The following is an 11110-nucleotide window of genomic DNA, read 5'->3' as shown; positions in this document are numbered from 1 at the left end:
GGGCGGGGCGCCGGTGGTCTCGCTTTATGTGCTGATGAGCAGAAACAACAAAAAGTTGTAAACTTGCATCAGGAGACCCGTTCAATGCTGGAAATTGTTTGCTGTGCCCGTCAAGAGTCGTATAGTTGGTTTATTTAGGACCAGAGAGTGTTTTAACGTGTTGTTCCCCCCCACAACCCCCCTTAAAACGTAATTATATTCTGCCAAATTAGTAACAACAAAGCATTTACATGACAGCAAATTACGGATTTTGCATTGACATGCAACGTGTTGCCTCGAAAGCAAGAAGTTTTGCTCCGAAACGCACAACTATGCCATAAAGAGCCAATGTTGGCGCCACGTGGCTACAACTTTATAATCAGGCTATTTGTTTTCACAAAATGCAAATCGCGCTCAGGTCAATGGTTTTGTTTGGTGCTGAAATGTAAAATACCACATTGAAAAATTAGCTGAGCGTAGAAATGCCACGTTTGACAGAATATACTCCATTTTGTTTTTAAAGGGGTCAAGTCAAGTCAAAATTTGCAATAAGATGTCACAATTATATTATCTGTCACAGAATTTAACCAAAACAGGCTGCCACAAGTGATCAGAAAATAGCGCATTTGTCTTTGGGCATGGTGAAGCAACATGTGGCTCATTATGCGTCCATCCCTTTTCGTTCGGGCTTGTCCTCATTAGGACGCTCTTCCTGAAACGCTCTCGGGAAAAGTGGTTTTAGTCATAGTTTCGAAGGATACCACATTGCTTCGCCTGTCAGTCTGCTAGCTTCACATTAACGGTCGGTGCAGCAACACATGTAGACAAAATATAAGTACCCACGGCCATGTATTCTTTATCATCTGCAAAGAATAACTAATATTAGTGATGTACTGATAAGATGAGAGGAGTTGAGACATCCCATTGAACACTATATTTGCCAGTCACTCTTATACTGCCCCCAGGTGGCCAAGAAGAGCACACCACAAAGAGCAGCACAATGACAAAACTGCAGTGTGAGCTTTTCTTTTTTTTCTTTTTGTTTTTTAACTCTATTGAATTATATAATTTCTGTACGTTTTTTGAACATGTTTTTAGATTAGGGAGTGTTACTTTTCCTCATTAAAATAAAAATCTTTGGAGTAGGGGGAGGCTGGAACGGATTTATAGCACAAGATGATTTGAGATACGACAACTTTGGCGTTACGAGCGAAGGCGCCACTTGAATCCAGGCAATTAAAATGATTTTGGTGGGCGGAAATTATGCTCTATTCGCGTGGGTTTACTGTGTTCCTAAGAGGCATCAATGAGTCTTATTCGAAGACAGACAACATCAAAACAAAGCCTCGCGGACTCGAAACATCCTCATGAGGGGATTGGCTCACTTGTACCTGAGCGTGACAAGGCTTGCCTTCACTCGCAAAGGAAGGGAAAGTGAACGAGTGATCAATATAAACGCAGGTGTTTGGAGGATTGATCAGTAATAGTCCCTCGGAATGGAGGCGGGTGGGTGGGCGCTCGGGGAATAAAAGAAGATGAGAAATCACAGAAAAGAAAGTGAAAAGTTAAGTAGGACAGTATCAGGCATTCCCTGGATACAAGTATTGGAAAAACGGTGGCGCACAAATGAAAAAAGAACAGAGGCGAGCTGGTCAGGGAATTCAAAAAAGAATAATTAAAAACTCAAATCGGGTTCTTTACAGCGAGAAAGACAGCGTGAGCGAGAGAGTTTTTTTTTTTTCCAAAGCCACCAACAAGAATACACGGCGACGATAACTGGCTCAGCCGAAGGCTATTAAAATATTAACCACCGCTGTCCGAGCTGGGACTTTCCAAGCGGTACTGAGCGCTATCCTCCCCGGATGCCGGGCCTGAGAGAAAGGCTCTGCTCCCGCTCGCTCGCTCGCTGCCCTGTGGGAGGCTCGGGCTTGCATGAGGAAGCGTTTTAATGTTTCTCAGATGCGAGAGAGAGAGAGAAAGAGAGAGAGAAAGCTTTGACAAGGCAACTATCCTGGGTGTGATTTAAAGGTGTGCACACAGGGAGCCAGGTACTGCAGCTGAGGGCCTGTTAAGACACCCGCTATCTTTCTAAAGGAGACAGAACTTTTTTTCTCTCTCTCTCTCTCTCTCTCTCTCTCTCTCTCTCTCTCTCTCTCTCTCTCTTCTCTTCTTTCCTTTTCCCAAATTCCCAAGTGGACCGAGCTGAAGTCGGTCCCTTAAGTTTGAATCGTTTTTAAGATATGAAACGAGTGCTGGAATGCTGCTGCCACCGCCGTCGCTGCCGCTAGCTGACAATCCGCCACGAAAACATACAGAGAATAAAAACACGTGCGGGAACAAAGTGGCGGGTGAATGAAAATGACTTGGAAGCAGACGTTCCTTTTGGCATTATTTCATGCGGGAAGCCTGCAGTTACTTTGGAAAAATTACTTTACTGATATCGTTACCTGATGACTTGATTTGAAAAGTAACAAAGTTTGATGACAAGTTACTTTCTTGCTTTTATGACTTTGATTTATAATCAATAAAATTGTTTCGAAATATAACCAGTCCATTTGGGGACCTCGGACAGTCACACAGCCTTGTGGGTCTTTCTTTTTAAGCTTGAATGCGCTCGATTCCATGTTTGTTTTTATTCCCATAGTCTGACAGTGTTTTTGAAGCTAGATAACACTTTGTCGACAGCACCAAATGTGCAACGCACCTTCATATTTTCTTGGGCTGACACAAACTCAAACCAGTGACTGTATTTCAAACGGGTAAACGCAAATCTCTCCGCTTCCTTCGTTGTTATCCTTTTATCCGATCAAATCGTAACAGATGTGACGCCACTCCCTCCAAGACTGGAATGCAAATTGTGTAAAGTCCAAGAACGCTTCACATCAAGCCGTGAACACTGTCGTTCCCCTTTCTCATGCAACGCACCATTTGCTGTGTGTCTTTATCCCCGAATGGGGCTCTCCTCCTGTATTTTTATCATTTATCAATTATTAGTTTTGTTCCATGCACAGAAGTGTGACGGAAAAACACGTTTTCTCTCTCTCGACAAGTGTTGTCAAATAACACCCACTGCTGCACTCAAGAGGCAGATAATGGCACTACCGCTTGAGTCAGTGTGTGTGTGTGTGTGTGTGTGTGTGTATATATATATATATATATATATATATGTAAAAATCCAATCCATCCGTTTTCCCGGGGAGAACATGCAAACTGCACACAGGAAGGCCAGTGCTGGAACTGAACCCGGAACCTCTGCACTGTGAAGTTGACGCGCTAACCACTGGACCATATATATTTATATGGATATTATATATCCAAATTAAAATAAATACCAGCCACTTGGGGCTTCTTGGGGGCAGTGTAAAAAGTGTGGCACCAGAAAGTGGCGACTTTTTATTCAGAATAACTCATATATTATCTATTTGTGTGTGTTACGACGGTGTTTGTGATATTGACGCTAAAATCCCTCTGGTGATGTCTAATGCTCATTTTAGTTCGCCAGTCAATATGGTTGGCCATTGAGCACAAGCTGGCGATGGAACCAAAACAAACCGTTTCTTGTATTAAGATAAACTAGTCATTGCATTGCCCCCTGGTGGCCAAGATGCACATAGCAGAAAGAGCAGCACAATGTCCACGCCATTCAAGCATGGAATCACGATGCAAAATTCGGACAGGACTTCGATGCTTTCTTTCACCATTTTTTTGTTTTGATATTTCAACAGAAGAAAGCGGGAAGAGCAGATTTTGAAGGCAAAATTGTCAAGCGGGATATGACACAGGAATGCTCTTCAATAACGTTCTTACCTCCCCCCTTACACTTGACGTCTCTCTTAAAACTAAATCCTGCACTGTGAAGTCGACGCGCTAACCACTGGACCATATATATTTATATGTATATGTAAAACAATATATACAAATTAAAATAAATACCAGCTGCTTGGGGCCTCTTGAGGGCAGTGTAAAAAGCGTGGCACCAGAAAGTGTCGACTTTTTATTCAAATAACTCTTATACTAACTATTTGTGTGTGTTACGACGGTGTTTTTTTATATTGACGCTAAATCCCTCCGGTGATGTTTAATGCTCATTTTAGTTCGGCAGTCAATATGGTTGGCCATTGAGTACAAGCTGGCGATGGAACCAAAACAAACCGTTTCTTGTATTAAAATAAACTAGTCGTTACATTGCCCCCTGGTGGCCAAGATGCACACAGCAGAAAGAGCAGCACAATGTCCATGCCATTCAAGCATGGAATCACGATGCAAAATTCGGACAGGACTTCGATGCTTTCTTTCACCATTTTTTTGTTTTGATATTTCAACAGAAGAAAGCGGGAAGAGCAGATTTTGAAGGCAAAATTGTCAAGCGGGATATGACACGGGAATGTTCTTCAATAACGTTCTTAGCTCCCCCTTACACTTGACGTCTCTCTTAAAACTAAATCGAACAGAACCCTAATTAATGTCACTGAAATGGCCGCGGTGCCGCGAAATAAATGAATAAAACAGAGCTCGCACTCCAGCACGTGGCCTGTTCTATAATACAACTCTTTTATAATCCCGTATACAAGCAGTCACTTAGCGAGGAGCGCCCTCCCAGTTGAAAAGCTCTTTTCTTTTTTTTTTCCCGGCGATGGAACCAAAACAAACCGTTTCTTGTATTAAAATAAACTAGTCGTTACATTGCCCCCTGGTGGCCAAGATGCACACAGCAGAAAGAGCAGCACAATGTCCATGCCATTCAAGCATGGAATCACGATGCAAAATTCGGACAGGACTTCGATGCTTTCTTTCACCATTTTTTTGTTTTGATATTTCAACAGAAGAAAGCGGGAAGAGCAGATTTTGAAGGCAAAATTGTCAAGCGGGATATGACACGGGAATGTTCTTCAATAACGTTCTTAGCTCCCCCTTACACTTGACGTCTCTCTTAAAACTAAATGGAACAGAACCCTAATTAATGTCACTGAAATGGCCGCGGTGCCGCGAAATAAATGAATAAAACAGAGCTCGCACTCCAGCACGTGGCCTCTTCTATAATACGACTCTTTTATAATCCCGTATACAAGCAGTCACTTAGTGAGGAGCGCCCTCCCAGTTGAAAAGCTCTTTTTTTTTCCCCTCTTTCTTTCTTTTTATTGAGTCTCACAGATAAGAGCAATTATTTCTGCGAGTGTGCCCGCTGCCAAAAGTGAGCTGGCACGCCATGAAAAAAGACGAGTGCCGCCTTTGATTCGCCAGACAAAATACAAGAGTGTATTTTTAGCCGCCTTAAAAAGGGTGCCAGCTTTGTTCAGGTGCGCGGCGTGAACGTACCCGTGCGTTGGCGTCGTAGCCCCGCAGCGGGGAAGCGGCGGATGACGGTGAACTCCGGTTTGGCGTCGGGATGTGGTCCACATCTAATGCGAGAGGTGAAAACAGTGATTAGCGTGAGGCCATTTTAAAAAATATATTGTTTAAATCTATTCAAACTTAAGCTTCTTGAAAAGTACAATTTCAAGTGTGCTTTAGCACTCGACCTCATTCGCTCTGTGTCAAGAAATGGGTGACAATTGTATAACATCACTTTGAGGGAAAAAAAATGACTCAAACAAATAGGTTAGAGGTCACTCTTTTATAATCCCGTATACAAGCAGTCACTTAGTGAGGAGCGCCCTCCCAGTTGAAAAGCTCTTTTTTTTTCCCCTCTTTCTTTCTTTTTATTGAGTCTCACAGATAAGAGCAATTATTTCTGCGAGTGTGCCCGCTGCCAAAAGTGAGCTGGCACGCCATGAAAAAAGACGAGTGCCGCCTTTGATTCGCCAGACAAAATACAAGAGTGTATTTTTAGCCGCCTTAAAAAGGGTGCCAGCTTTGTTCAGGTGCGCGGCGTGAACGTACCCGTGCGTTTGCGTCGTAGCCCCGCAGCGGGGAAGCGGCGGATGACGGTGAACTCCGGTTTGGCGTCGGGATGTGGTCCACATCTAATGCGAGAGGTGAAAACAGTGATTAGCGTGAGGCCATTTTAAAAAATATATTGTTTAAATCTATTCAAACTTAAGCTTCTTGAAAAGTACAATTTCAAGTGTGCTTTAGCACTCGACCTCATTCGCTCTGTGTCAAGAAATGGGTGACAATTGTATAACATCACTTTGAGGGAAAAAAAATGACTCAAACAAATAGGTTAGAGGTCTAGAGTGCTTGCTTCAAGCTGATTGTCAACTCCAGTTCAAGTTTACTTAAAAACTGGCACATTAAACAAGAGAATCAAACATTGTGTTTTTAGATATGAAAATGTAATTTTCTTGATTTAAATTCCACAAGCTTCATGCTAACATATCGTCACCTTCCTAAAATCATGGCCTAAGTTTTTGTTTTTTTGTTTTTTTCCCCAAAAAACCCACACAAAAACAATTAAACAATTACTGATTATGTTTCAGAATTATTTAATTTCAGGGGGAGGATTGAAGTATCTGTTCAACTCAGGATGGAGTCGAGTTTAGCAAAGGTTGCTAGCATCCTGAGCGAGAGGTGAAAACAGTGATTAGCGTGAGGCCATTTCAAAAAATATATTGTTTAAATTTATTCAAACTTAAGCTTCTTGAAAAGTACATTTTCAAGTGTTCTTTCGCACCTGACCTCCTTTACTCTGTGTCAAGAAATGGGTGACGATTGTATAACATCACTTTGAGGAAAAAAAAAAAACCTCAAACAAATAGGTTAGAGGTCTAGCATGCTTGCTTCAAGCTGTTTGTCAACTCCAGTTCAAGTTTACTTAAAAATTGGCACATAAAACAAGAGAATCAAACATTGTGTATTTAGATATGAAAATGTAATTCCACAAGCTTCATGCTAACATATCGTCACCTTCCTAAAATCATGGCCTAAGTTTTTTTTGGGGTTTTTTTTTTTCCCAGAAAACCCACACAAAAACAATTAAACAATTACTGATTATGCTTCAGAATTATTTAATTTCAGGGGGAGGATTGAAGGATCTGTTCAACTCAGGATGGAGTCGATTTTAGCAAAGGTTGCTAGCATCCTGAAGAGCTATTTAAGGATTTTTTTGGGGGGGTCCAAATATGACTTTGCCCATGACTTTAAGAGGTTGCCGATATAGGAAATGCCATAAATAGGCAAACAGAAATTAAACTACTTTAACACACATGAAGCATCGACACATACAAAGGGAGTATTAAAATAACAAAACATACTATAAGCACCGTGAAACATTTGGGAAAGGTGTAACTTATCATTTTGTCTTCTCCACTCAGGATGTTGCAACTGTTTGGTCAAATATTATCTGTGAAAATAATTGATTCGAATTGTGCGTGTCTTTGATTTAAAACGGTTCAGATTGTATTTTAGCTAACGTCGTAATTTGGCGATAGATGTAAATTTGCGGTTGTCACTGATAGGACACTATTTTTCCCCATGAGACTCGGGCACGGGAGTAAGAAGTCATTCAAGTTCCGGTGTGACGCTTACTCGGTGTCAGATATTGTTTGTCATGAGTATCGGTTGGTGGTATCAGCAGTCTCGAGTACACCTCGATACTGAGAGCCGGGATGGGAACTTCCCTAGCACAAAAACTGCGGGGATGTGAATCCTGAAGCGCAAATAAAGCGGGGAAAACGATGCGCCTGAATATCGAGAGTGTGGCAGGGCCCCCGTGTGAATGCTGCATGAGATTACGCAAGCGCTGGCGTGTATCATGGCGGCCCACTTTAAATTGTTAAAGTCGCCTCAAGTTCGACGACGGGGCGATGTCGTCTCTGTCTATCCCGGTCAAAGTCTTTGCCGCCAAGCGTGTTTCCGGTTCCCAGGCGTCTCCCGCTTTTGTCTCCTCGCTCATGTCCCGTATCTCCCCGGAATGGGGGGGTGCGGGGGTTGGGACAGGCCTGGTTGTTTGGCAGATGGGACAGATGAGGAAGGCAGGGATTGGTTAATCCCTAATCTGCTGTCTCTTGGCCGCTCTGGACCACGGAGGAGAGAGGGAGGGAGGGAGGAATGAAGGAGAGGAAGAGGGCGATGGAGCCAGCTGTCAGATGGAGAGTCTTTCATGGTCCTGCGCACACAACAGCTGCACCGGGCCCGCCTGCACGGCTCTGCATTATTAAGCATCTTTTTAGTTGGTTCCAGATGCAGAGCTAGCTGTGTTTACCCAGGCTTTGTGCTCTCGCAACACACACACACACACACACACACATACCGCCCCCCCCACCCTTCGCCGCTCCACACCTCCACTTCCGATACGTCCCCCGCTTCCTTGTTGGTGCGGTCAAAGCGCCTCAGCCTAAGTATGTAATGTAGCGGCAAATGACCTTGACACCCACAGGTCGCATTGGCGCCTTAATCGTTTGCCTCGCTGCGTTTCTTTCCGTCGACGCGATTGGATCACTTTAGCACGTGTGGTCTTGAACAACTTTTTCTTTCTTTCACAAGGAGGGAAATTGGAATGGAACCGCCAAGGGTCGGACAAAAGGGGTTCTAAACGACGCCGGATGAATACAACGGCTGCTTGACACTCAAGAGGTGGTCGCTGGATTTCAGTCTGGGTTCGAGGGGAAAAACAAAACTGTGCTCTTTGTGACATTTACAGTACAACATATGACACCAAATTCATCCAAAAGAGATGAAGGCTTTTCTGACACAATTTGAAACGGTAATGCAGGCGTTCATCACGTCTTGGCTGGATTTTCCGTCAACTTTGGAGCCAGTCAGGCCTCTCTCAAACGTATCCAGTTGGTTCAAAATACTGCGGCTCACCTCTTCAGCGCCGACCTCACTGAGCGGCAAACAACTGCGAGTGTTTCCGAAGGCCGCAAATTCGTCGTCGTTCGCAAAAACGTCTCGCCAAACATTGACCGACATTTTCTGTGTTTTATTTCTTGCCGCAAAGGAAACTTTTTGAACGTGTTCAAAATTTCCCTTGTGACAAGAAAAGTACAAGCGAACACCTGGCGCACTTGTGGCGGCTGTTTGGCAAACATTTGCAACCTTGAAAGCCAGTTGCCTTCGCCAGCACTCGCGATTGGCTCGGTGGGATTGGGGCTTTAACTGAAACATATAAGAGGGAGCACGAAACTCCTCTTCTTGCCTTCTTCCACTTCGGCGTGCATCATATTAAAAGCCACTTGTTGGGTTTCAAATCTCGAAATGGACGCAGCATGATCAGCCTCTCGGGAAACCACTCGGCCAACCTCGAAACTTTGCAGAAATGTTTAATTCCGATTTTGGGAACTTGCTCATTGATGAAACTTCCACATTTGTCAGAAGGCATATTCTTGGTTGAATTTGGATCCGCGCAACCCGAAAGGTGTTTTGACTTTGCGCACGGTTACATCACAAGCTCATGTCTACTGACGTGAGATCGAAGAGGGGGGAGAATAAAAAAAACAGTGCGATCACAGAAGAAGTCATGTGCTACAAGCGTGTAATTGCAGAGTCTTTTAAATTTAACCTTCGCTGCGGAATGCAATGATGCGCAAAAAAACCCACCTTGTCCATACACACAAACATGCTCATACACTTGCCACAAATATTCCCACATTCGCACGGCAACCTCGTACCAAAGCAAGCTTTGAGGGGGGGATGGGGGGGGGGGGCTAATCTGCGCCTGGGTACCCGTCTCTTGTCAAGTTCAAGAGGGTTAACAAATCTTTACCTCCGCGACAACCCTCTTCCCCCCGCCCCCCCCCTCCTCTTTTCATGTCCACATTTGTTCGCTGTATGTCCAAAAATCTACAGAGGCCCGTCCCGGCCCAGTTGGGATTGCTGGAGCTGAAGAGCTGGAGGCTTTTCAGTGGCTGGCATCTGTTGTTCCCCTTCCCAGAGCTGCTGGCAGTCAGTTAATGGCCATGCTTGGGACGCTGAGAGCGCGGGGAGGGGCGGGGCTGAGTGGCTGATTTCCCCATAGCCGCCGCCGCAGCGATTCCCGGCACGCCACCGGCAGCTGCAGACGAGCCACCGGCGACGGGGAACACGGGGGCCTAATGCGCCACTTCTTCTGAGATTTAGGAGGGGGGGGCGTGCAGATGTTCGTCGCCGTCGCAACTGCACACTGTCAAGCTTGTCCTCTGATTTGAGGCAATGTTGGGCAATTTTGATGTATTTGCCACCTAAACGGCGACATGATTAAAATGACATTTGGAGCCTGGCTGCTCACGGTGAGCACAATTAGAGAAGACAAGCCCGAGCACCAAAGCAGCCTCGCCGCTGCAGTCCCCACCCCCCCATGGGCGGCACGCCGCGCTTTAACTTTCAAATGGTGCAAACCGTCAACAAGTTTGCCAGAATGTCACCGCTCAGACTGATGTGCAGTGGTGGCAAGTACAAATCCTGACAAATACTTCCATTACAGTACATTTGAGCAGATTGTGTCCTTGCGCTTTGAATTTTTCAGAATGCTTGTGATACTTAGTCCCGACATGAGAAAAGCAACCGTTGTAGTTTCGACGACTCACTTGGTAAAATTAGGCTCGTTACTTCATGCAGCCTTCGCGGATGACGACAAGACGTAAACAAATAGAGGTCGAGGTCAAGGTCAAGGTTTCTTTTTCAAAACGCTGTCAGCCACGAGAATGATTTCTGGAAAATATGTTTTGTGCCACCCCAAAAACCGCCAGCTTCTGACGTTCAAAAACCTCCGTCTCACCTGAAAGAAAAAAAAAAGTATTGCATTTTTGTTCTTACTCAGTTCAATAAAATAAGATGTAATATACAACTTTTTTTTTTAATGTAATTATTGAAGAGGGAAACTATTTTGTGAGAATTTTGTTGGAGCCAAGATGTCAACTTGCATATGATTGAGAGTAAAACTTCCATTTTGGAACAACCTGAAACTTCCAACAACTTTAGTACAGACATTTCCACGCCTGTACTCCTTTACTTTAAGTCCATTTATATTATTAAAAACAATAACAACAACAAAGAAATCAATTTTTTGCAATATTCCAACAGTTTTGATGCATGACAACGGGGCACTCTAAAACTGTCATGAATTTAAAAAAAAAAAGAAAAAAAGAAAAAATCCAATCCAACACCTCCCACTTCCCGCCGTCCTCACTCTTCTGCATTTATCTGTGTGAAATTTGCACTCACAGCCAACAACGGGGCACTCTAAAGCGGACTTGCTGTAAACATGTATTTT

General features: G+C 44.1%; 1 long non-coding RNA gene across 4 annotated transcripts in view; it reads right to left on the bottom strand.

The window, feature by feature from the left end:
• LOC109509971 (uncharacterized) overlaps positions 1–10523 on the bottom strand; it is a 79885-nt gene extending 69362 nt beyond the window's left edge. For 3 of the 4 annotated variants that reach the window (XR_002167027.1, XR_002167028.1, XR_002167029.1), the window contains exons 1-2: positions 10425–10523; positions 5860–5942 (exon numbers count right to left, since the gene is read on the bottom strand). This is a non-coding gene — a long non-coding RNA (uncharacterized LOC109509971). Of the gene's footprint in view, positions 1–5295; positions 5370–5859; positions 5943–10424 lie in introns of those variants that run through there. The other variant, XR_002167030.1, reaches the window with a different exon arrangement.
• Positions 10524–11110: the final 587 nt, after the last annotated feature.

This window comes from Hippocampus comes, unplaced genomic scaffold (genome assembly GCF_001891065.2).
Source record: "Hippocampus comes isolate QL1 unplaced genomic scaffold, H_comes_QL1_v1.1 scaffold39, whole genome shotgun sequence".
In the NCBI taxonomy this organism is placed as follows: Eukaryota; Metazoa; Chordata; class Actinopteri; order Syngnathiformes; family Syngnathidae; genus Hippocampus; species Hippocampus comes.
The sequence above is the reverse complement of the archived record's forward strand: the minus strand, read 5'-3'. Positions and strand labels throughout refer to the sequence as shown.